Source organism: Hydra vulgaris, chromosome 14, assembly GCF_038396675.1.
Source record: "Hydra vulgaris chromosome 14, alternate assembly HydraT2T_AEP".
NCBI classification, from domain to species: Eukaryota; Metazoa; Cnidaria; class Hydrozoa; order Anthoathecata; family Hydridae; genus Hydra; species Hydra vulgaris.
Genome location: NC_088933.1, coordinates 2,136,301 through 2,162,500, shown reverse-complemented (window position 1 = coordinate 2,162,500; position 26,200 = coordinate 2,136,301). Strand labels below are relative to the sequence as shown.

The 26,200-nt window shown below is 27.2% G+C and overlaps 1 long non-coding RNA gene across 1 annotated transcript in view; it reads left to right on the top strand.

The window, feature by feature from the left end:
* The window catches only part of LOC100215486 (uncharacterized), a 96,321-nt gene that overhangs the window by 67,591 nt on the left and 2,530 nt on the right, over positions 1-26,200 (top strand). Inside the window, exons 9-10 of the long non-coding RNA XR_010643774.1 lie at positions 15,433-15,503; positions 25,941-26,056. This is a non-coding gene — a long non-coding RNA (uncharacterized LOC100215486). The remainder of the gene's footprint in view (positions 1-15,432; positions 15,504-25,940; positions 26,057-26,200) is intronic.

Here is a 26,200-nt window from a genome sequence, read left to right as displayed (position 1 = left end):
ACCATTATCCATGATGCAGTAAAAATAATGATTTGAAAAACTCAAATTATAAACATTTTTTGGAATGTTATTAGAATCTTCTTTGAAACTGTTATGACCTTTTATAACAGCATTTTGTATGAAATCATTGTTAAAATTTTCCTCCCAATTGCTAATATCGTCAAAGCATTCTGAAGTAGCAGCAGCTTCAATCAATCTTTCAATTGTTTGAATAGTTTCAATTGAATAAGTAGATTCACTCGATTTGCTTTCATTTCCAGAATCAACCAGATCTTGAAATATTGGACTTTCTTCGGCCATTTTATCATGATGAGTTTTAAATATAAATTTTTCTAAAGATGTTTGATTTGATTTCAATTGTTCCATTTTTCGTAGGCATTTTTGTTTAAACTCACAACCTGAAAGTTTTCTTTTCTCCGTTATTTCTTTTAAAAGAAATCAATAAATATTATAAAGTTTCATAGCATTAATTAGATAACTTTATATCAAAATAAAAAAATAATTGAAGTTCTCAAATAAGAGTGCTAAAACACTTTAAAAACAAAAATATTTAACACAAAAAAAACTACTTTTAAAGCTTTAACTTCTAAATTAATATATAAAGAAACGTTTTTTTAATTAAAAACACTTTTCTAAAATGTCTTGTTTAAAACGCTTCTTTGAAGATATGTTCACCTTTCTTTAGAAATCAATTTTGATCCAATAATTCTTTTCTTTATTTAAATTGGATCATTTTTGTCCCGTAAGTAAAAACAATACTTCTAAACAATGCCAATGAATGGTTGAAATGCACAAACATGATTTGTTTTAATTGGCTGAAACATTTTTAAAATTGTACACTAAATAAATTAAAGAAAATTAAAAAAATGGTTTTTTGAGTTAAAATATCAAAAGACTAATTCTTATATAAATAAGTATACAAATTTTTATATAATTATTCGTATAAATTTATATGTTTTCATATTCTCAGCAAGAAATAAAAGTTTAATAAAAATTTTGTGCCTTTGTTGCCTTGGCGCATGGATGAAAATCACCTGTTGTACCCGCCTTCCACTGGGCCTGGGTCCATATGTCAATATGTATTGTGCTGTTAAGAATCTATTACTTATACAACAATAATTACTTTTAAAATGAAAACTCATGTTGCTATGGATTCAATCCGATGATCATAAAAGATGTAATGATATTATCATTAAATCTTACAGATTTATTTAATAGTATAAATAGGCCTAGAAACTTACTTTTAATGTTTGGGATTGTAAGGAGGAAGTGGGACAGCCTGAAATTTCTAAATGAGAGCAGTACCTACCCAGGACAACATTTTATGAATTTTCTATAAAAAAAAATCAATGCTATTTTCTAAAGGCTTTTGAAACATTGTCTATAGAAATTCAACTACAAAAAGTCTATAGAATATATTCTAGTATTGCAATGGAAATCTATAGAAGTTTCTATTGAAATTTTTGTTGATTTTTCTTTAGAAGTCCATAGAAGTAGACCATATTTTTCAAAATTGTAAAGAAAATATTTTTTTAATAATTTCTATAATAATGGTCTATAGAATTGATTAAATATAGCATATCTACTTTTTAGGATATTCTATAGACCATCTGTATATTTATATAAGAAGTATTTTCTATTGGAAAAAAAAGAAAATCAAGAAGATCTTGACAATTTTTTGGTTTTGGTACTAGATAAACAGACACCACTTAGATAACTTGTGTTTCCCACCAATGACACCAAAAGATCATTTACAAATCCATTTGTACCATGCAATTTGTTGCATTTGCTAAATTTTACAAGGTCAATGTATATTTTGTAACCACGTACTAACTGTTTTCAAATTACAATATAAAACTACTATGAAATAAGTATAATTAGATTTATAAATAAAAAAAAGATTGAAAAAAAACTTTGCAACATGAAAATATCTTACTCTACTAGATCCATCTGGGTAGTTGGGTACTTTTCAAATTGGAATGGATAAATAAACAGTCATTTCAGTAAAAATTGATTTGGAAACATGGCTGTCATTAAAAGCATTATTATTTGTTGTGCTTAATAAAACATTAAGTTGTATTATAAATATTAGCATTTTAGAAACAATATAGACAAATAAAAAACATATTCATGATGCTCTTTCATTGATGGCTCCATTTTAGTGAGAAATTGAGCAATTCCTAATCAATTAATAATTTTTTAATGATGCATACATAATTTTAAAATAAAATTATTTCAAAACTTTAACCTAGTATTTTTGTTGCATTCCTTTTCTTTTAAAACTCCTAAAATTCAATATGGCTATTTCATTTCATTTATTAAATTTAAAATTGCATTATGGAAACCCCCCCCCCCCAAACCACACAAAAACGGATATATGTACATATACAGTTATACATATAAATTACATTATATATAAATTATAATAATAGTACATATAAATTATAATAATAATCATAAAAGATAAATATACTATGTTTTTAATAACTTTAGTGTTTCAACACACAAACATTTAGTTTTTGCGCAATTTTTGACATTTAAACTTAAATTATTTTCAAATAAAGATAAGCATTTAACATTTATAAAACCAAATTTTTCAAAAACTTATTCAAAAATGTTCACATACAAAGTTACCTGATTTGGTAACGGTGGAACAACTTTTAAAAGTGCATTTGCTTGATTGTTCAACTTCAAATCATCTTGATTATTTAAGATAAATAACATTAAATTACTTGTTTCATTAAAAAAATAGAATTTTCATACCTGCATATGCATGTGTGTGTATATATATATATATATATATATATATATATATATATATATATATATATATATATATATATATATATATATATATATATATATATATGTATATATATTAGGTTCTGCTAACACCCCAATTTTAAGACCTTTGTCTCATACTTTTTCCAAATAAGAGAACCAGATTTAACACCTGCCTTCTAAGCAGTGCATTGAAATGACTTGAAGGCCACTGAACAACAATGTTTTCTCCATATATGCCAATCCATTCACTTTGACCAACTAAAATGAATTTAGTTAAATAGAAATAAGTATTTATTTTCAATGAAGTTTCAAAGAAACCTTTGCTACTTTATTAACCTTTTTCTTTTTACCAAAGAAAAAAAAAATAAAAAAAAATAAAAATCTCAATACCATAATATAATAAAAAAATAAATACCTCAATAGAATTATGAGCAACAAAATTGTATATAAATTATTCAAAATTTATTTTAATTTAATTTTTTTCGTAGCTATTTCTAAATGATAAAACATTACTTTCAGTGTGTTCAAGTTCACTAGTTTCAAAAGTAATTTTTTAATAATAAGAATACTTTTTTTAAACTCCTCATATATGTTAAGATTTCTTTATAGAAAATTCTAAGAATTAAAACGTCCTTTACTGTCCGTAAAAATTGCAGTACTAATATTCAGTAACAAGAAGTTGAGTTTGTACTTAGTAGTAATATTGTTGGTCTTTTTTAAGTAATAATTGACTGTTTTTTTCTAAATAACAATAACAATTTTTTTCATTTTCAATTGTATTTTGTAATGGTGTTTCTATAACTGTATAGAAATTTAATTTCTAAGCATATTTTTTTAAAAAAGAACACTTAACAACACCATCTGATACTTCAGAATTATAAGATTCAGTAGAGTATTCATGAGCTGATTCAAGTATTATTTTTAGAATAGCTGCCTTAAATTTTCATTTATTTAGTCAATCGAAAAAATGTTTTGTTTTTAACTTTGCTGGTGAGTTTGGTGGTAACTATTTAGAATTATAATCAGTTACTGTTTTAAATTCTCACATTTTAACAATTCTATTAATCCAAAACTGCAGCAATATGTGAACATGCTTTAGAAAGGCCTGCCTTGCAATTACAGTGTGGATATTAAATTCTGCAAAAATCCATGGATTAATTTGGGTATCATTTAAATGTTTAGAATGAAACACAATTTTTCCAAATATATTATTTCTCATTTAAATGCTTCCATGCTTTATAGGTCTTCATATCCTCAGCTGTATAAGAACTTGGTGAAAATATTAGATAATTTATTAATTGATCATGTCTGTTTTCAGAAGGTACCTTCCAAAGATACCTAGGTACATCTAATGTTTTGTAGTACGACATTTTTTATAGTAAATAAACTTGATATTAATTTTAAAACTTAAAAAATCCTTATTATTATACTATATTAATATTAAATATTATAATAATATATTAAAATTGGTACTAAAACCTAATAAAAACCTATTACAAACGATATTAAAATTAATACCGCGAACAGTTTGTTTACTTTTTTTATCCTCTCATAATGGCAGCATTGAAATAGTCATATGACCACAGGAGTACTCAATAGGAATTCAACATAATGAATTTTTTTAGAAATTTAACATGAATTTTTTTAAAAATTCATCATTGTGAATTTCTATAGAAATTCACAGCGATGAATTTCTATAGAAATTCCCAGCGATGAATTTCTATAGAAATTCCCAGCAATGAAATTCTATAGAAATTCGCAACAATGACTTTCTATAGAAATTCGCAACAATGAATTTCTATAGAAATTCGCAACAATGAATTTCTATAGAAATTCGCAACATTGAATTTCTATAGAAATTCGCAACAATGAATTTCTATAGAAATTCGCAACATTGAATTTCTATAGAAATTCGCAACAATGAATTTCTATAGAAATTCGCAACAATTAATTTCTATAGAAATTCGCAACAATTAATTTCTATAGAAATTCGCAACAATGAATTTCTATAGAAATTCGCAACAATGAATTTCTATAGAAATTCGCACCAATGAATTTCTATAGAAATTCGCAACAATGAATTTCTATAGAAATTCGCAATGATGAATTTCTATAGAAATTCGCAATGATGAATTTCTATAGAAATTCGCAATGATGAATTTCTATAGAAATTCGCAATGATGAATTGCAATGATTTCTATAGAAATTCGCAATGATGAATTTCTATAGATATTTGCAACAATAAATTTCTATAGAAATTCGCAATGATGAATTTCTATAGATATTCGTAATGATGAATTCATTATAATGAATTTTGAAATGTACCTTAAAAAATTGTTTACATTGGGGTGAAGTGGGAAAAAAGAAATATTAATGTCCCGCTTCTTTCTATTGCTGTTTGATTATTTTGATTGGTGAAAGCTCTTGAACATTTTTATGTCGATTAGGTGATTTTATGGTTTTATCAGTTTCTATTTAATAATTTGTGTTAAATGCTGTTTTAAATTTATTTATCCCACTTCTACTCACACTTGTCCCACTTTACCCCAATGGCACAGTTTCTCTAAAAGCACAAATTTATATACTTAGTTATAATTGGCTGGAAACCTAAGAGGATTGAATCGCTGCCTATAAAGAAGGTTTATTCTTAAAAACTTGTTTTGGTTCAGTTTATACATTAAATAATAAAGATTGCAATTACCCTAAAAAAAAGTTTATGTGTCCCACTTCTTCCCACTCTCTCCTACTTGCAAGCACTTTTCATCCTCTTCGTGAGCTCTATTATAATCATCAAGTTAACAATAAAGTCAAATGAATGTCAAAGCTGACAATATATAATCACATAAGTAAGTGTTTTGTCTTCATCATGTAGTTCTTACAGTTATTAAACGTTATAATACTTGATTTAAATGTTATAATATAATTTTTACAGACATGTAAAAACAAAATAGAAAATATTAGGTTAGCTTCTGCTTTGAAATTAACCAAAATCAAAAGAAAATGTGAATTTTTTGAAGCCATAAAGTTTATTCTAGCCACTATTTCTTTGTCATTTCTACCTTTGTATTTAAGATTAATAATATAAGCCAAAAAATGGTAATCAATACAATTTTTTGTTGTACTTTTTTGCTCAACTGTTTCTTGGCAACTTGGTTAAGTTTATTGTTAGTGTGTCTTAAAGGTTTTTTCAACTGATTTCGCATTCTACATCAGGTCAAATGTAACAGCAAGGTTTTAGCATTTCTTTTGCACTTTACACCATGGTTAATTACAAAATTTGTTATATTCTTTTCTATTATATCTCTGTTTTCTTTACAAACTGTTAGTCAAATAATTACAGTTGATATGTTTAAACCATGGTTTAAACCATTTTAAAAATATCAATTTAAACCAAAGAAATATTTTTTAAACAAGTTTAAATTTACAAATCGATTTATATTTTTCATGTAAATACTTAATATGGATGCTTCTGAAAGTTACTTCTCATGTATATTAAATTTACCATATTTTGTTTTTCAACATTGTGTATTTATTTTTTAAATGCAGTAACATGTCAATGTTTTATAATTTCTTGTATATGTTTATTTAACTAAATCATTAAATAAATATGACAATTGATTAAAAAAATATAATTAAAAAAATGCAAAACATGCATGATTAAAAATATATAAAAGATGTATATATAGCATAATATTAAACCTAATAAATTATTAAAAGTAAATAAAATTTTAGCGCTTGCTAAAGGGAAGATCAAAAATTTTTAATAGAAGGAATACCTTGTTTTTATTTTGAGTTTTCTAATTCATTCTAGTTCAAATGTGTGTGTGGTTTTCATTGCAGTTTTTAATATTGCAAATGTGTGCATGATTTACAAAAGTTTTTTTAACGTCTGTTTAATTAATGAAGTTACCAAAATACAAGTTATTGTGTTAAAAAGGCACTTCTAGATATAGAATTAAATCCCAACATCAATGGTTCAATAGGGTGTTTCATTTCCGACAAATTTTCGAAAATGATTACGTTACATGCATAACGGGGTAAATAATGTGCCAAAAAAAAGTCTGAAAAATTTTCAAAATTTTAAAATGTCATCTAGAGGTCGCCATCTTGAAAAAACAGCGTTTTTTACACTTTTTTCAACTGTAAACTTGAAAAACTTAAAAAATAATTAAATTTATGTTACGTTACTGGGTGTATATATTAAAGGTTATTATATGAACATTTGGTGAAATTTTCAGAAAAATTGGTAAATGTCTAGAGGTCGCCGAATTATAAAGTTTTATTTTTTCAACATATTTTTTTGCTGAATAATTGCTTAAATGCTTTCACCTTAAATAAAATGCATAATTTATGTTTTGAGCATAATTGACCACTAAAAGTTGTTGCGTGATTAAATAGTTTGCAAAATAAACATCTGGACGTATGTATATAAATTTCATAAATTTATTTTAAAAAATTCGTTCTTATTTCAATTAGCAAAATTGAAATATTAAAACAATTTTAAAACTAGTTGGAAAAGCGAATATTTTATTGTAACGATGAACCTAAGAAAAAATAATCAAGATTGGTTAATTGGTTACCCTGAATCCAATAAATTATCAAGTTTCAGTCGTCTACCAACGAAAAAACATGTTTTGGGTAGATACTCTCATTTACATTTTTATTCAAAAGGCGACACTTCTGCAAGAGATATTTTTAAACTTGTTCTTGGTGAGCTTAAGGAAGTTTGGGAAAAAGCTGGAGTACCAGTTCGTTCAGATAACTCTTGTCTTTCATTGCTTACCAAATTGTTTGTGGAAATGGTGAAAATAAAAAAAATTGATCACGCAAGTCGAGATGTTAAAGCTGGAAAAGAAAAAATTGTCACATTTTGTAATGAACTTGATAAACTTTGCGACATTTCAGCAGTAAATGCATATGAACAGTTATTAGTATCACGTAGACCAAAATGGAAAGAAGATTGGGCATTTTATGAAGATCAAAAGAGTAGCAGAAAGTATCATATGACAGGTAGCATCGATCTAGGTGTTTCAAAATTTTTAGAACGTCGAGAAGATAGACTAAGCATAGATTTTCGGAGAAGTTCAACCGAAGATCAAAAATCGAGTGCCTTTGATGTCAGTGAAATAGTTGAAAGTGCTGACGAAGAAGATCAAAAAGATACAGAGTTTACTCCTTTACCACTAAAGAAAAGAAAGGTGCCTTTAACAAATTCACTAGAGATATCATCAAAGAAGCTCTCAGAAGTAACGGCATCTGTGGCTGATCAATGTTGTTTATCAGTTCGCCAACAACTTCTATTTCAATCCACTATCATCTGCAAAAGCGGAGGCAAACTTAATGAAATTTCTATGTCAGTATCAACTGTGCATCGTCAAAGACAAAATGCGCGAAAGAATATTGTTCTGTCAATTAAAGCTGACTGGGAGATAAACAAACCTAAAAAGGCCATTTTGCACTGGGATTCGAAGCTTTTTCATTTAGACATAGCTCATAATGAAGAACGTGTAGCAGTTCTTATTAGCGGATCTCTTAACGGGTACTTATTTATTTATTTATATAAATCCTATGTATATTTTTTATTTTTGTATTCAAAGAAACTAACTTAAGTTTTATTTGCAGGCTGAAACTTATTGGTGTACCTTTGATTAAAGATTCGACAGGTAAAACTCAATGTGACGAGGTCGTGAAACTTGCGCAAGATTGGAACATTTTGGAAAACATTGTTGGTATATGCTTTGATACAACAGCAAGCAACACAGGTAATAAAAAACGAGCAGCAACTTTAATTGAAATTGAGTTAAAGAGACCTCTTCTATGGCTCGCATGTCGCCATCATCATAATGAGCTACACATTAAGCATGCATTTACCGCATTAAGAGGAGGTAGCAAAAGTCCAGATGAACCTATTTTTCAACGTTTCCGAGCCGAATTTTCTAGAATTGATATTGATTACTCAAACCTGAATTTTTTTAAATGGCCTACTGATATTAAATCAGAAATATTTAATCAAGCAAGTTTAGTTCTGAAATGGGCTTACCAATGCCTCGAAGAGAAAATATTTCCGCGAGAAGATTATCTTGAGTTAATTGAATTAACTATTATCTACCTTGGGGGAAAACTATCAATGGAAAGAATATTCAAAATTCACAAACCAGGTGCAATTCACAATGCCAGATTTATGTCACATTCCATATATATTTTAAAAATGGAACTCTTATCTAATAAATTTATTATGTCCAATAATGAGCAAATTATGATCCACCGCATGGCTAAGTTTATTAGTCTTTTTTATTCGATGCAATTTCTCCGCTTGAGGATTTCCGTATTTGCTCCAGTTGATGACTTCAAATTTTTTTTTGCAATGAACTGGTATCATGAAGAAGATTCAGATATCGCAACCGCTGTGATTTCGTTGATTAACCGTCACCTTTGGTATTTAACAGAAGAGCTTGTTATTCTATCTTTATTTAATGAAAAATTGTCAGAATTTACCAGAACAATAATGGCAAAGAAACTTTTTTCTACCCCAAGACCAAAAACATTTTTAATTGGGAAACCAAAATTTCTGACATTAAGTTCTTCAACCATTATTTATTTTTTAATTGGACCACGGTCGTGGCTTCTTTTTGATTTATTAGGACTAATAAACAACCAGGAATGGCTCCAGATGAATCCACAAGAGTGGAAATTCTTCCAAGATTATCGAACTGCAGACGATTTTGTTAAACAATTAGAGGTAACAAATGATTGCGCCGAAAGAGGAATAAAACTTATTGGTGATTTCCGCGAGTGTGCACAAAATGAAGAACAACGACAATTTATTTTGCAAGTTGTCGAACAACACAGAAAGCAAAATCCATCCGATTCGAAATCAAAACTAATTAATACTTTATAGTATTTTGTATGTTACTAATATCTTCTTTATTAATTATTATTCTTAGAAAAGCTGAAGCCTAAAAATAGCCCAGTTAAATTTTTTTTAAGATTTAAAAAAATAACAAGTTTTTTAGCTTTATATTTTAATACGGCGACCTCTAGACATTTACCAATTTTTCTGAAAATTTCACCAAATGTTCATATAATAACCTTTAATATATACACCCAGTAACGTAACATAAATTTAATTATTTTTTAAGATTTTCAAGTTTAAAGTTGAAAAAAGTGTAAAAAAACGCTGTTTTTTCGAGATGGCGACCTCTAGATGACATTTAAAAATTTTGAAAATTTTTCAGACTTTTTTTTGGCACATTATTTACCCCGTTATGCATGTAACGTAATCATTTTCGAAAATTTGTCGGAAATGAAACACCCTAATGGTTCAATCAAGGTGAACGAAAAGGAATTTAGAATGATATCTGATTTAGTAGTACTTTTGACTGTTAAAGCAACTGAGGTAGGACTTTGGCCACGAGATGTAACTTTAATTAATGCAGTAGTGGTGTAGTGGTAGAGCACTCGTTTCATAAGCGAGAGGTTCCGAGTTCGATTCCCACCACGTCCCTGGTAGTACTGCGCTGAACTTGTTTCTCCGCGCAGCGGCTTTGTTTGTCAACGTTTGTGTTTTGGAGTTATAGAGTTGAGAGGGTGATAACCACAAGTAGCCTCCTCATCTGTAGTGGCCTTCTCGGCTTTGGAGAGGTGAATTATTTAAAAAAAAAAAAAAAAATTTCTTCTGACATAAGATTTTATGTTGACAAAAATAAAAGAACAACAATCTGAAATCGGAAAACAATTGTATGATGCTTTGAGTCATCAAATTAAAGAGAGGAGAACACTGTTAAGGAGCTTAGTATATCTTCATGGCCAGGTAACTTCATAAAAAATCACAGAAGTTTTTGTGCCAAATACAAGTACCCAAAATAAAAAAATTATGATAAACCTGATAAAGTATTTAAACATGTCAGATATAATAACAGCAGCAGACTTGAGTAGTGATAGTTGTGTTCAGTTGAACCAGACTTTTCCAAGGCCATTCTACTAATGTGATAATAATGTCAAAACATGTGAACAATTAAATGGATCTAGGCCATTCCACGAATGTGACAATAATGTCAAAACATGTGAACAATTAAATGGAACCAGGCCATTCCACGAATGTGATAATAATGCCAAAACATGTGAACAATTAAATGAAGTTATGAAAAAATGATTGGCAGCAATACAAACACAACCTATAAGGGTAGAAAGTATAACTTTTTAAATTTAAAAAAAAATGCTTTTATTTGAAAGTGGTAGCTCAAGATCACCTTTAAAAAACATGAATATATACTATCTATACAGCCAACAAGTGTGGAGTCTGAACGAGCATTCTCAGCCACTGGGTTTTTATGTTCAAAAAATTGAATATGATAAATTGATGTATATATATACATATATACACTACCATCCATAATTATTCGAATGACATAAACTTATTTAAAAAATGCTTTAATTAAATTCTTTTGTTTTTTTATTTTGCCCTTTTAGTTAATATAATAATCATAAAAGTATTTTGATTAAAATTTTTTGATAAAAATCATTAAAAAAATAAAAATGCTAAACTACATCAATAATGGATCGTCAATGGCTGTGAACATGATGTGTCAAAGTTTGAAATCTATGTTTTCAAGAGAAGATAATTAGTCCAAAAAAAAGTTGTTGAATGTATCATAAAGCGGTGTATATTATTGACTGTGAAACATGGTAGATGTAATGTTCAGGTGTGTGGCTGTTTTTGTTGAAATACTAAAGGTGGCATAATTAAAATAGAAGTAATAAAGACAAAAGTACTTTATTAGAACATATTTAAAAAGCAATGCTGTTCCTTTTGAAAGTTGGACTATGGAAAAGTTGGAAAATGGGAAACCATTTATTTTTTTAGAAGAAATCAACCTAAAGAAAAGAAGAAATCAACCTAAAGAAAAACCTTTGGAAAGTTGGAAAATGGGAAACCATTTATTTTTTTAGAAGAAATCAACCTAAAGCCTAAATACAAAGCATAATCTTCAGAACATTGTATAAGTTAGTTAACCGAGTTAAAGAATGATCAAATATGGTAAGGAACGACCTCTCCAATTACCATACCTCTCTTCTAAAGGACTTTCATGGAATAAATTAACAGTAATATTAAAAACAAATGGCAAGTTATGCAAAAAATGTGGAAAAAACATAGTGAGTGGCATAAAATTGACTTTAACAAACTTGATAAGTTGTTATGTAGAATGCCAAGAATATCTTTAGTAGTTATTGTTGCTAGACAAGATTAAAAAGGAAAAAAAATTATAAAATAATCTAATAAAACTTTACAATAATTTTTATGCAAACATAATACATAAAAAATATCATATAGTTCAGTTAGATTTCAATTTTTCTCCTTATAGTAAGTAAAGCTTTGATATTTTAAATTGAAAAGTATGACCATTCGAATAATTATGGACGGTAGTATATATATATATATATATATATATATATATATATATATATATATATATATATATATATATATATATATATATATATATATATATATATATATTTGTGTATATATGTATGTATATATATATATATATATATATATATATATATATATATATATATATATATATATATATATATATATATATATATATATATATATATATATATATATATGTATGTATGTATATGGCTTAAACCAAGTTAAGAAACAAGATGGGAGTAGTAAAAGCGACAAATCTTGTTTTTATATTTGTTGATGAATTATTGAAGAAATAATTTACTCAATTGAAAAGCCTAATGCTTTTTTTTAATTGAAAAAGGTGAGTTTAAACCAAAAAAAACATTTTTTTTTTTGTTTTAAATAAAAACATGGTTTTTGGTTATTTTTCAAAAAAAATGTTTTTTTTTCAACCAATAAATCCGCAAATTCAGCAAATAATCTAGTGTTTTCAGAATTCAAGAGAGGAATTAAGGAAATCAGCTTTATCTGACCTGTTTTATATGAGCAAATATTTGTGATGGTACATTTCTTATGTGAGACAATTTGGCAAATTTGTTTAACATTATTTCATTTGTAACAGAAGAAAATATTTGTCTCATCTGCTTTTAGAATCAAACTTTAAATTCATCTGTTTTTAGAATCAGAATAATGAGGTGACATTATAATATATTGCACTTTATTATTATTATTTTATCTATATTTGCATATTATATATGCAATTATATTATATATGCAGCCAACCACCAACCATTATTACATTGTAACCCTGAAATCAACACTCTCTGATTGCTTGGAGGGGGCATTTGAGCTTGAAAAGGACTCACTTTTGTTACAGCATGTGGCTCACAGTGGCTGGTGAACTGTAGTTCAGATAAACCCACTTTTTTTCAGCTAATCGTTATTGCAATAATTTAAATCTTCCTATATTTATGAATATATTTGATGAGTCATCTACCCTTCATCTTCTAGGATTAACTCTTACTTGCGATTTTTTTTGGAAATCATATATCTAATCCATTGCAAAATTAGCGTCTGCTAAAGTTGCATCTCTTTATTGTGCTCGACACTTTCTTACTCTGGATTCTATTCTTTATCTCTATAAATCTCAAATCCGTCCTTGTATTAAACACTGTTGCCATATCTGGGGCGGATCTTCCAATGATGCTCTTTCTCTTTTAGACAAGGTGCAAAAACGCATTCTAAACATATTTGGACCTGCTCTTGCAGCCAACCTCCAACCATTATCACATCGTCGTAATGTTGCTTCCCTTTCTCTTTTCTATAAATACTATAATGGGCACTGCTCTAAAGTGCTAGCGTCTTTTGTGCCATCTACTAAAACTCATTCTAGTACTACTCGCCATTCAATTAAGTCTCGTCCTTTTTCTGTGACTGTTCCTAAGTGCTTCAAAAACTTCATTCGTCTAGTTTTTTTCCTTAAATATCAGTTCTTTGGAGTTCGCTCCCTTCATCTTGCTTTTCTGATTCATATAATTTTTACATTTGTAAATCGTCTGTCAATCGTTATCTTGCTCTATAAAGTTCATCTTTTCTCTTCCAGTAATTTCCAACTCTAATAGTAGTTGCTTGCAGCCTTGTTGAAAGTGAAGGTTTTAAAAAAAAAATTGTATAACATATTTATATATTTGTTATTGTTTAATCATTTTATTTGTAATTTTATTACACAAAAGTTAATTTTTTTGTTTTGTTTTAAAGAATGAAACCATTGTTCTAATATAACCAAAATAATAATTTATCCAAAATTCAAATTATTGGGTTTTGAAAAACACTGTTGGAGTTTTTTGGGAGGTATTTAAAAACCCACTACAGACTCTATTTTGTTATCTTGTATCAACTTACAAGATAAAATTGTTACTACTACAGTAGATGTATGATTTTTTAATAAAAAATATATTGAAGTTGTATAATCTGTTGCTTTTTTTGTTGTGCTTCAAAAGTTTCTGAAAACAATGATTTTATATAACAGCTGTTTTACTGTTTTTGAATTTAAACAATTTTTTTTTAATAAGTATAATTTTTTTTTTGTTATATTTGATGCAATGTTTGAAGTAGACTGAGTAATACTCACAAAGAAATATGAAATATTTCTGTTATATATATTTTTTTCTATTATAAGTTAAATTATTAAAACTACTATACTAATACAGTGAAATATTTTAATACAGTGAAAATGACAGATTATTATTAAACTACTATATCAAATTCATAAATAAATTCTCACTGAACACGAAATATGTTCTGTTGAACATATCAACAGTTAGCAAAACTCATTTGATTACTGCGGGGAGGGGGGGGGGAGTTCACAGTAGATGATGCACTATAGTGAATATGACTGTTAAGAGAAATCTTAAAACAGTTAACAGATCTGGCATATGTAACTTTGTCAGGAGGGGCATTCCACTGTGTTACAATGTAGTTATTAAAGAAGCTTGATTGACTATCAAAAAATGCATCAAAAAGTATTGCAATGTTAGCATTATGCAACTGAGTTTGTTTTTTTGAGGTTAAAATTCTCAAGTCACTGCCAGCCCCAAGCTATCACAGAAGAGTGATCACATTCAAAATTGACTTCTTGTTCTAAGCAATCAAAAAGATGAATTTTTTTCGAGACTAAGTATATAGTTGTATCATTAGCAAGTAGAGTCATTTTAAAATCAAGAATACAAATGAAGTACCCTAGAGGTTACTGAAAATACCAGAGAGTTTTCTTCATCAAGAATGACTATAACACTGCAATTAGAAAAAAAAGTTCAATAATTTTCTGCTTTAATAAAATAACATTCTCTGTTGAATCATATAAAAAGAGCTTACAGAGAAAACATGTAACGCAAACATAAACACTTTATTAAAATGTCTTTAATATGTCAAGAACATATCTTGCTAAATTGCTTCCATCTTATTCATGGTTGAACCTAATATAGCAGTTAATAAATCAACAGTAGAACAAGAAGTTTGAATTTTTATTAATTGTAGAGATGTCAAAAAATAAATTAAAGTCTTTACTATGATATGATAAACTATAAACAGATTTTTATTGCAAATTTTTCCAAAACAAATCTAGTTTTTCTGTACTGTAATTTTTTGTACAATTATAAGTTATTTTAATAATTTGGTGGAATGAATAAATTCTCCTTTGTTATTTTTTAAATTCTCCTTTGTTATTGTAGGTGCCAATATATTGTTAGATTTATATGGAAACTGTAAGCTTGCAGATTTTGGTATATCAAAACAGATACAAGTAGAGTTGCTGTTTGTTTTTTTCTTTCTTTTTTTCATATTTGCTTTTTTTAACAATAATAATAGTATATACATATGTATATACTTATATATATAGAATATGTATATATCCTTTTTAAATTTACAATTGTAATGTGTCCTATATCAGGGTGTTAGCCTTTTTTTTTTTTTTTTTGTCTATTCCAAGAAAAAGTTGGATTAATATTCCATTTGGCCACCATTTGAATAACTTCATCTTTTGCTGAATCATACATATTTCTAAATTGTTTTAAATGTTTGTTTGCAGTTAGCAATATTTTGATCACACTCATGAGATCTAAATGTTTTGTTGGTAACAATTTTGATGGCAAATTTAATAAAATACTTCACTTAAAATCTTTGAACATCACATATAAATACATATTCAAATGCTCATTGTTTTCTAAAACCTGGACACTTCTTTGCTTTCTTCTTTTTCTATGAATACTTCAGCAAGCGCCTTCAATATATCCACGAAGCAAGGCTAAACTGCTGAAAGTGAAGTGTACGTTTCAGCCCAGCCAGGTTTAACTACTAAAGGTAAAGTGTACATTCCAGCCGAGCGAGTTGGATTCAATCTTTTAAGTGTAGTCTGAGACTTACCAGTAAGTTGTGATAATAGGTCCCACTTTTTTACACTATTGCCAAAAAATGCATAAATACTTTCTAGAGTTGCAAAAACTGTCAAAACTTAGTCGCGACTTTTCACAGCGTCATTTATAACTAGATTTAATTAATGAGCAGCGCAATTTGATAGCATGATAGCTTTTAAATTAGAAACTTTGTTTTAGGTAAAATAATTTTTTCAATATGCTGTTTTAGAATTAATTTAAATAAGTTAGAAAGGCAATTATAGGGCAGAGTGAGATTTCTTCACCACACAAGTGCAACAAGTAAATTTATTTAGCGCATTTAAATATCTAGTATACTAGATTTAAATTAAATTTACATAAAAAAAAATAATAATTTTTTTTTTTAATTTACAAATACAAAATTTATGTAAATTTTGAATTTGTATATAAAAGAGAGAAAAAAAATTGTATTTATAAATATTGTTTTTTAAAATTAACCCTAACCCTGGTAGAAAAATGTTATAAAAATTATCTTTAACCATCTTCTTTGATGTTTATGGTTAAAGGGGTGACTTTGATAGGTTTTTGAGCATTTTTGCAAATAAATTCTTTTGTATAAATTTTTGTTTGAATTTTATTTTTTCGGTATAACATACTTTTTCTTTATAGGATTCATTTAAATTTTTTTTTTTTTTGGTTCTAATATATGTTTTTTTAAGTCAAAAATGTTATCAACCTCAATCCTTCGTTGAGGGTGAATTTGATAGTTTATTATTTCTTAGAAGCTTATTAGTTAAGCCATCTTCACAAGTGCCATTAATACCTTTTTTTTTTGGAGTTTTATTAAATTACAACACAATTTACAAATATATTTTCAAGATTTTACTGGTAAAATTATAAATTTAGACAACAAGATTAGTTATCGAATATATCCACACAATGAACAAAAAAAACAAAAAACAATTTGGTTTTAATATGCTAAACATAACAATATAATATATCAATAGCATCATCAGAGTAATTGTAATTAGCAGTTATAAAACTAACAAAAAAAGTACTAGTTGTATATAAATATTAAGTACTAATGTACTTTATTTGTTTAACTCCATTTAAAATAAAAAAAGATACCAATATAGAAAAACCTAAAAATCACATTTTCTGAAGATTTTACAACAACTGGTGTTAAATCCAGACTAGGAGTTAGTTGTTCTGTGTAGTACCTCTAAACTGCTGCAGGGTACTAATTAGTAAAATAAAGGTTTGAAAGACAATGTGTTAATTTTCTAAATGAAATGTTCTGAGTTAAAATCACTATTCTGAGAATAGTGAATATTTCTAACATCTTCTGATAGCGTATCCGATTCACTTGAAAGATTTTATCAATATTTTTTACATTTGCAAACTCTAGTTGATAACTATTATTTGTCTTCGGTGGTTGAAGATGTTGCAATATACTTCAGAAATCTACAGCAAATATGGTGTCTTCTGCTACAGGATAATTAAACAGATTTTTGGATTCTTCTACTTTCTTTATGAACCTCATATTAAGAATTTTGGGTGTTGGTAAAACCTCAACAATCTTTGCAATGTAATTCAATCACACACTTTTTTTAGTTTTTCCTGGGCAGACTATACATGCTAACTCCCTGTAGTTAGAAAATTGTTGACATCAGGTTCTTCTTGATTAGACTCATTTAAATCAACATCTTTCTTGTCATTACTTTTATTGCCACTACTACCGACTTCAATGTCTTCTAATTCAGACAAAGATTCAACATCTTTTGAAGCTATTTTTAATTTTTTGACTTTAATTTGTTGGCTTTTGGATTTTTTCTGTTTGTCTATAATCAATGTCTATAATCAATGTCATCTGTGATAAATTTTCCTGGTGCAATTTTTTTCCCACTTTTTCAATTGGTTTTTCCTGCTGCATCATTGCCACAGTACTTAGTGAGAATATCTATTACACCCTCATTTAATATTTCTTTTATGGTCTCACCGCCATAGTCTTTGATGACATCTGGAAGCTGTTTTAATACTTTTTTTTGATTCAATGGATCTATGCCTGAAGCTTTGAATCCTGTTTTTAAGTTGTCTGCTTTCAGAGTATTTTGCAACTTTGTCAAGAGCGCTGGGAAATGGTTTTTCGGAATTGAACCCTTAATTCGTGATTCTCTTCTCCATGTTTGTAAAATCTTCTTCACTCAACTTTCAAGGATCTGAAAACAGCAATATCAAGCAGTTGGAGCAGATGTGTGGCATTCGGGATGGAACATGTAAACTGGATATTATTTTCCAAGCATGCTTTGATGATATCAGATGAGAAATGTGAAGTTAAATTATCCCCAATAACAACTTTTGTTTCTGTAAGAGATGCTGTTTCAGGAATAAAAATTTCCCTGAACCAACGTTCAAATGTTCTAGAGTCGAACCTACCAGATTTTGAACTGTCGAATATAGTTTCAGGTGGGCCACCATTTGTCCACTCTATGTAGCAGTTTGCAGCTTTATAAACAACCATAGGAGAAAGAAACTGACCAGCTGCACTTCCACAGTACATAATACTAATAGCTCCTTTAGAATACTGCATTTTTCTTTCTACGCGTTTAAGGCCACATTTACAAACTACTGTTTTAGAGCATGGATTATCACTCACCTTTGTCTCATCATAGTTAAATATATTGGTATTAGGAATGTCTTGAAGTGTAATGGATAACTCATTAAAATATGAACATTCTGAATTTTGATCCATTTCAGCTCTTGCTGGTTTTACGTTAGTAAAACCAGCAAGAGCTGAAATGGATCAAAATTCAAAGTTTGGGAGAATTCAAATGGATCAAAATTCAAAGTTTTGGGAGTAAACCAAAATTGAGTGATATATTATAGTGGTACTATAACTGGAATATACCATTTGAACATCTAAGTATAGATTTTTAGAAAATAATTTATTCCAAAAATTAAAATCATGTTTTTTGGCATTTTTTTGGTACATGTAAAAATCGTTATTTTGTTGTTTAAGTCATGTTAATCCCAACACATTTGCGCAAGTTAGAATCATTTCACAATCATTTTTGATTTTTTGGTTGTTGTTATTTTCAGAGTATTCTACTGGCAAATTTAGTTTACCAAAAGTATATTTAATTCTTTTAATTTTAAAACCTTAATAACTTATTTTAAAGTATATTATTTATTAATTATTTTAATAAATAATATACTTCAAGTTTAGAAATAAATTTAAAAAATAGTTTATAAAACATATTGAAAAATCCTAACTAGAGAATAACTGACATCAATTAAAAAATAAAGTTTTTTTTAACTTTTAAATGAATGATCTTGCTTGTTAATGACAATACTTTTTTTCTTTTTTAAAAAAAATCAATTGATTCGATTCATTTCTTTTTTGTGCATACATAGTTTTATCTTTTACTATGATCTTTTGAAGCTTTATGAATTTTAGGCCAATTAGAAATTCTGCATATAACAGAATGCCATCAGGCTGGCTAGCACTCTGTAAATTACTCCATATTAAATCCCCTAATTGATCCATGAGTTTCATCACTGATTGAAAGAACGCAATCCTTAAAATTTCAGCTTGATTAACCAATCAAGCTGAAATTTTAAGGGTTCCAATTAAAAAGTTATAATTTTTAACAGATTCTTATTTTGTAAATAAAAATGGTGATCGTTTAAAATTTTGTATAGTAACAGTTTTTAAACCAAATAATCTTTTCGACAGTTGGTTTGGACTGGTTTTGACCTAAATTCTGAGTTGTTAAACTTCAAAGTTGCAATATTATTTTAAGTGATTATAACCGTTGCAAAATTTGGATAGTTTTTTAAACTTTTAGTTTAAAATAAAATTCAAGATAAAGTAAAAATAAAAAGTAAAAAATAGCAAAAAGAACAAAATAGCAAAAAGAACAAAAATTATATAAAGATGTTTATTTCTAATTTGCATAAGTTACAATCATAATTATTATTCTTAAGAATTTTTTCATGAGCTCTTCCACCTTTAATGAATTGAGTACTTTTATGTGACATATTACTTTGTCAAAGGAAACCTCTTTTTTTTTTAATTATGTCATTATTTTATTATATTTTTTAACTTTATTTAATTGTGTTTTAACTTAATTGTGCGTTATTAGTATTTTTCAAATTTTAATTGTTTTTATGTATAAAGTTCACATTAACATTTTGGTTTTTATCACAAATTTGAAGCCCTATGCACCATTTGTCATTGTAAAAGCATTTACCAGATTAAAAATATAATGCATCTTTTTTTACCAAATAAAAAATATGATTCAGCTAGGAGTATGATATATAACTAGGAGAAGATGTATAACTAGAAATTCTGCTTAAAGACAGTTTTCCTTTATCTGGTTTAAAACAGTGATTACCTCTAGTGCATTAGTTATTGATGTTAACTGATCATCTAGAACATTCGTTTTGATCAACAACAACAACAACAAAAAGGAGGGAGGGGGGGGTATTTTAAATTTTCAGCTTCTAAATTGTCTTTGTTAAGACAACAAAATCTCCTAATTGTGTCTAAGTTTGAAAAAGAAATTAAAATTTCAATTGCTTTTTTTTTTGTTTTTGTCAGAAACTGTAAAATATTTTATAAGTGACTAAAGTATGAATTTCAAGAGTATTGAGGTTTTTTTATTTTAAAATTATAAAATAAAACATTAAAAATAAAACAGTTTGTGAATCATGAAAGTTCTTTTTAATCTTAAACTACGATAGAGAAATATGATTGAACTTTGACAATGTATTTAATCAAGGAGATAAGACTATCTGTTAGGTTTTTTTATGATACAAATTAATTTAAAGGGACTATCAACTTCCAGCACATGTTGTGTCCATATTAAAAAGAATTGCTTACACCATTTTAATGAGCTGGTAAAGTCTTATATATCTTACAACTAAGATATATAAGACTTTACCAGTTACCATTGTTACCATTAAGCAATCTATCTGTTAGGTTTTTTTATGATACAAATTAATTTAAAGGGACTATCAACTTCCAGCACATGTTGTGTCCATATTAAAAAGAATTGCTTACACCATTTTAATGAGCTGGTAAAGTCTTATATATCTTACAACTAAGATATATAAGACTTTACCAGTTACCATTGTTACCATTAAGCAATAAAAAACAATAAACATTTTACTGCCCTGCTAAAATTATGTAAATATATATGCAATCAAAAAACTATAAGATTTTGAAATAAATCTTCTTAAGCATTTTAGCAGCATTTTAGACTTGCAACAAGAAAGAAAAAAAAAATTTCATTTTTTTATTTTTATTCATAAATTTTAGTTTACTTCATTTTCTAAATCTGCACATTTATAAAGATGTTTAAAAGTATAGCTAATCTGCACACTTATAAAGAAAATAATTTTAGAAATTTTAAGTATTTTATTTCTATAAATTGATTTTATTAAATGTTTTTAACTAAATATTTATTATCTTTATCACAGTTTTAATAAAATGTATTTATAACAACTGTTTAAAAGTATAGCTAACTGCTTTTAATTTTTGAACTTTTCTTTAGATATTTTTATTTACAAAAATTATTATATTTAGCTGCATGAAAATATTTCAAAACTAGACAAAAAAAAATTATTTAGCTTCCAACAAGGCTGCAAGCAAAGCAATTCAAGTTGGGATTTACCAGAAAATAAAGAATATTGTTAAAGGGAAAGAAAGTAATTGACAGAAAACTTATAGAACTCTAAGTTGTATGAGTTGGTAAAATGTTAAGATAGTAGAGTTCCTAGCATTGATTTACAAAAAAAAAAACTAGATGAATAAAAGTTTTTAGAGCATGAAGGACAGGTACAAAGGATATATTTTGCTGAATGATAAGTCAAATGAGAGTTTTAGATGGTGAAACTAGAGATGGTTGCTTGTTTGAGTATAAAAAAGAGAAAAAAACTTTATTGATTTATAAAAAAGAGAAAAAAACGCTAACTTGTGGTGATTGTACAATGGCTTGGCGGATAGAACAGGTACTACAATCACAATTCGTTTTTAAACCTTGTCTAGAAAGAGCATTACTAAAAGAACCAGCCCTAATATGACAAAAGTATTTCATATAGTGACAAATAAGAGATTGGTTGATGTAGAGAATACAATTGAAAGTAAGGAAACAGCAAGCAAACAAGGAAACAATAAAGTTAATCCTAGCACATGGTAACTTTGTATATATTGTATATATAGTTTCCATGAGAGGTCAATACAGAACAAATTTTCCATCAGAGGTCGATTGAAAATTATCCGAGAAGATGTCTAGTAGAGGACCAAGAGTGTTACCATTGTTACCATTAAGCAATAAAAAACAATAAACAAGTGATAACTATTAGCAATAAATAACTGAACTATTTATAGCTACCAAACCCCCTGTTACAGAAGAGAGATCACATTCATATATTTAATTATATCTATTTTCTAAAATTTAAATCGTAAAAATTATGTTTAAAAGTTGCAAAAAAAATTACTGTTATTTATCAAAATTAATTATTAATTCAAGCAAAATTAATTATTAATTCATTTATTAATAATTATATTTCTTTAATTAAAATTATATTTAAATTATAATTCTTTAATTATAATTATATTTAAAAATAATTATATTTCTTATATTTCCTTCTGGGCCTTGGGGAGGTGAATTAACAAAAAAAAAAATATATTTCATCTAAAATGTTAAAATTTAATTTTTTAATGAAGGAAAGCGCCATAAAAACATATAGAAGATATTAAAAATAGTTTATTCACAGTTGTATTTATTGAGTTACAAATATCCAATCCAAATATATTAACATAAAAATTTTTGCTTTAACAATTGTTAAAAACAAGTTGTGCTAATAAAGTTAATTTTTATATAATTATTTATTTGTACAATACAAGTTTGCTGATATGTGAAAAAAAAAATACTTTAATGTATTTGTTATAGTCCTTGAAATGTCAAAATGTCAAGCACTGGACAACATCTTAAAATCAACACTTATGTTCTCCAGTATTAGACACTTATAATTTTTTTTAAAAACTTGATACTTCTTAACACAGGTGCCTAAATAATACACAGTAAAATAAAAAAGTATATTTTTTATAGTTTACAATGTAAACTATATAATACATACTTTGAAGAAAACATTTAAAAGTCTTTTTTTTTTAATATTTTACGGCTTAAGATAAAAACTTTAAACTAAATTAGGATTAAAAAAGATTTAAACTAGATTAGGATACATTATTTTTCTGCTTCAGTTTTTTTAGCATCACAGTTTAACTTTCTTTTAACACCAGGCATAAGTGTATTTTTCTTCTTTTCTGCAGTTGCCAATCATATTTGTTTGCAAATTTCTTTGGCCACAATAATTTCATTCTTTTTTTGTCAGATCCCTAACATGAAAACTATTTGAGGTGTTGTCAAGACAGATGTTGCATGGAGTTCTTGAGCAACTGTCCTAAATTTAGAAACAGTTTTCTTTGGCGAGGGAAATTATCTATGATTCAGTAAAGCTTTGGTTATAACCGTTATAACTTAAAACTTTATAGTTGCCCAGTGATTCTATAAGAACATTTGTAAAAGATATCTACAAATATAAATGAAATGTTTGTATAGCTAATAACTTTTAAAAAAAAAAAAAGCTTAAATAATAGTTTGAAAGTTTAATGAGTAAAAATAACTTGCAACTTTATAGTTGCGCCTGCTCCCAGTGATTCTATATATATATTTATCAGATAAGGTTTGACTCCTAGCATTGAGGTTCTTGATTTACTTGCGTACAGTAAAAACTGATTATAGAATTAATTAACTAATAGGACATTAAAAGTGTCAAATTTATCTCTTAACGTCTTCAATTAAATTGCCAAAATCCTCCTCAATATATCTGGATCATGGATGCCATTTTTGAACTGCTGCTTATTTTAGGAGACATCTTAACTTTATTTTACTTTTAATTTAAGTAATTGTTTTTAGGTTTAAAAGAATATAGACACATTTAATAACAATAAAAACATTTAAATATGAACATATATTCAATTTAGAATTCCAAATTTGGAATTAATTTCAAAGGAAGTACAGTGCTGCAATTGTTAATGATTGTGCAAATAGAACTTTACAAAACATTGATAATTTTCGAAAGGGAATTGCTGTCATAGCAATCATAACAGTTAAGAAAGTAATATTTTTTTAAAGTAACTTACTAAAAACCCTAGTTAATTGAAACATTTTTTTTAGTCAAGTGTTAATTTCAAACACTAGTACAAATCACATAAAATACTGGCTAGTGGCTCAGAACCCCTATTATACGATAAAGTAATGATGGTAAATTTTTATTTAATTTTTTTTACTGGAAAGCATATTGAATTTCTTCCAGTAATTATCATCCCTTCAAATCATTGTATGTGTTTATTTTAAATTTTTAATCATTAGCCAAACTTCCTACATATATTAGGAAAAGATAGGCGATCATTTCAGACTCTGTTTTAGCACTTTACTTCAGTTAGTCTTTGCTCAGCATATTACTTAGTAACAAAACGTCGACAACTGGAGGGGTCTTTGACCATTGGGTGGTTCACCCATTAATAACATTTTTTTGTAGGGGGTTCTTTGTGCTTTTTTTAACTGTTTGTTGTTGTTATTTTATCAGTTTTAGGTTAAACTGATGTTAAAACGTTTTAATTATAATTATAAGAGCTTTAGTAATTGTAACTTAATGCTGAGCAACAAAAATTGGGTATCAATGTATGTATAAAATATAAAACGTTTCGTTAACATTATAAGCCCAAAATATAATATATATAAATAAAATTTTAAATGATACACACATAGCATCACAAGGTGAACATAGCATCATAAGGCGAACATAGCATCATAAGGCAAACATGCACATAGCACAACAGAGGTTTTATATTATAAAACCTTTCACAGAGGTTTTATATTAAAGAGGTTTTATATTATAAAACCTCTGTTGGCTATGTGCATGTTTGCCTTATGATGCTATGTTTACCTTGTGATGCTATATTATATTATAATTATTTTATGAAACACCCTCTGTAAATGTTTTTACAAGGTAAAAATACATAAAAATAGTTTAAGATATATAAAGAGAGAATAAAGTAGATCACTTGAGAATGTTTTCTTCAAGAGTATTTTTGAAAATTGTTCGCTGTTGCTTTGCATTCCAACATTGAATTGCCTGTACTAAAATTTGATAAGAACTTCCTTCTTATCCTGAATTAAGTTTTTCATATTTATTTTATGGATCTTACATAATTCCTTTATATCATCTAAAAATGAATATTTTAATGAACAATAGTTAAGCTGAGAATTAATGATTTCAAAAGTTACTTTATTATTTAATAGACGGATAAATGGGTTTATTTTATTTTGTTGTAAGTCGATATCTCCCGAACTTTAAATAGAGAGTTTATAAAGTTTTTGCTATACTTGGAGATATTAAAAAATGACTCAACTGCATTTCTTCCAAGTTTATCAAGTTTTGCATTGTCGACTCTCTATTTTCACTGAGTTCCAGACCATGCGTTAGTGTCGGAACTGCTAAAGATGGATGTACAAACCGGATACCAGATAGAATCAGAGTTTGCACTGCTGTTTGGAAATTTGATACCCTATTGTTAATATTTGTTCTATTGAATGAGGCAAAAATAGATTTTTGTGTATCCCAAATAAAGCCTAGATGTGTGTAACATTTAAAATTTTATTTATAGATATTATTTTTTGGGCTTATAATGTTAATGAAATGTTTTAAATAAGGATAACTTGATAATTAATTTAGCTATATTGATATGTATGAATCTTTAAAAATTATATTTTTAGACAATTAGTTCTTGTGCAGGATGTAAAACAGATGTTGGAACACCTTATTGGATGAGTCCTGAAGTCATTAATGCAACTGTTCATGATATTGAATATGGAAAGAAAGCTGATATATGGTATTTATTAAATGTTTTGAATGTAAAATTCAATCATTGTAATTAGGTTACAAGCTTTCATCTTAAAGAGCGGATATATATTTGCTTTAAGCCAAATATCAGGTAAAATTCCAGGATTAAATAGTTTGTTAAAAATAATTGAAA